Raw genomic sequence first — 2014 nt, forward strand, 5'->3', positions numbered from 1 at the left:
GAAGGATTCAGGTGAAAACATCCATGAGGTGCATGAGTCCCATCTTTGGGTTGAAAACCTCCATGAGGCAGCACAAAGATGAGAAAAATGGAAAGAAAAATAAGATCCCTAAGTGTTTTGTTTTATATATATATATATATATATAATAAAAAGAAGAAAAAAGCATAATTGTTATTGGCAGGAGGATGAGAAAGACAATCAGGGAGAAAAGAGAAGATTCAAAGGGAGCCTTGCCTCACATATGTTCATCTCCTCCACTCCTTACCATGCATCCCTCCATAAATTCCATTGTTTTTCACTTCATTGCTCCAATTCAGGTGAAAATTGTGTTTTCTACAAGATCCCCTGACTGGTAGATTGGTTAGATCCCCAAAATTCATTCTAGACATGATCTAACCCCTCACCTCATCCATTACCATCATCCTTGCATCCACACACACTCCTACTCCCTCTGTCCATTCAGCAGCATCAGATCTGTAGTCACAGACACCATCAGCAGACAATAGAGGAGGAAGAAAGATGACCATACAACAGCAGCAGCAGCATCAGATCTGTAGTCAAGAAACCATTAGCAAACAGCAGAGGAGGAAGAAGAATGACCATCAACAACACCTCTGATCTTTGACAACTGTAGCATGGCATTAAGGCCACATGTAAGTATCCTACTCACTCACTCATATGCATCATTTGATCAAAAGTTGTAAAGGTTAAGAGGTAGTTGGTTTGTAAGTAAAAAGGTGGCCAGTTTCCTCTAGAAAGCTAGTGGATTACATACACAGGAAACTCTGTTTTTTTCAAAGAATTTTCTTATTTCCTCCTCAAGCCTCACAAGCAAGATGCTCATCAAGTATATCTCATGTGAGGGTAGATACAGTGTTGTTTATGGCTACCATTTTAGAGAGCTTGAAGAATTAAGATTTGGGGTAGAAACACCAGTTCACCAAAGACTCAGCATACCCTATTTTTTGATGCAATCACTCCTGGACTCCAGCAGCAAAGAAAAGACAGGAAATTCCCAATAGTTAGTTCACCATGGGTTGACCAGAATCCTCATTGAGGATGCCCTCCAAAACCTCAAGATCCCTATAACATGGTCAGTCTTCCAAGACTTACCAGCAGAGGATAACATCAAAACCCTCATCTATGATGTTAGTCCTTTTGTCAGTAAGGAGGAGGAAAAACAAGAAGAAGAAGATACAGAGCTAGATGGGGATGAGATGGATGAAGAAGGAACTAATACAGAGGATGATGTTGAAACAGAAGAGAAAGAAGGCATTGAAATAGAGGAGGAGACGAAGCAAGAAACTGATAGAGATGAGAAAGAAAAAACAAAGAGGAAGAAGGCATTGAAACAGAAGGGGAAGAACAAAAGGAGGAGTCACCTAGGGTGTCTCCATAGGTCCTTGAGTAGAAGGCAGCAGCTGCCATCACTGCTCTCAGCACACCAGTCAAAAAAAATGGAAAGAAGGAGGCAAACCCCTCTACATTTCAGAACAAGAAAGAGCAGCAAGAAACAAAAGAGCTAAGTGGCTTCAGGGACAGAGAAGCCACTGAACAATCAAATCCCATGGCCCTAATCAGCATCCATAATCTAATTGTAACTAATCCTCAGCTAGCACCTCGATATCTTGCTGCTCAGGGGCAAGAAAATTCACATTTTGATGACAAGTTTAGGCTGCCAAGAAATGATAATATACATACCTCCATAAGGAGATGGAAAACACTGTCACATAGCTTGAAGATCAAAGAATATAAGTGGGAAGAAGTAGAAAGGAAAGAAAGCTTCTATAAACAAGAAGTAGAGACCACAGCAGAAGCATGAGATGTCAGAGAGGCTACCAAAGCCACTAAGTTGCTCAGAGGATGAACAACACTTTCAGTAAGGGGTGATGATGAGCCTCATCAATGAGTAATTATATGTACCTTAATTGACCTTAATTCACCTCCTAGCTTAGTCAAACCAACTATTTTCACAACTTATTGCATACTTTTCATTATATTTTGTTTATGAGAT

Source organism: Pinus tabuliformis, chromosome 8, assembly GCF_031772625.1.
Source record: "Pinus tabuliformis cultivar Carrire ecotype Pingquan chromosome 8, CPIR1, whole genome shotgun sequence".
In the NCBI taxonomy this organism is placed as follows: domain Eukaryota; kingdom Viridiplantae; phylum Streptophyta; class Pinopsida; order Pinales; family Pinaceae; genus Pinus; species Pinus tabuliformis.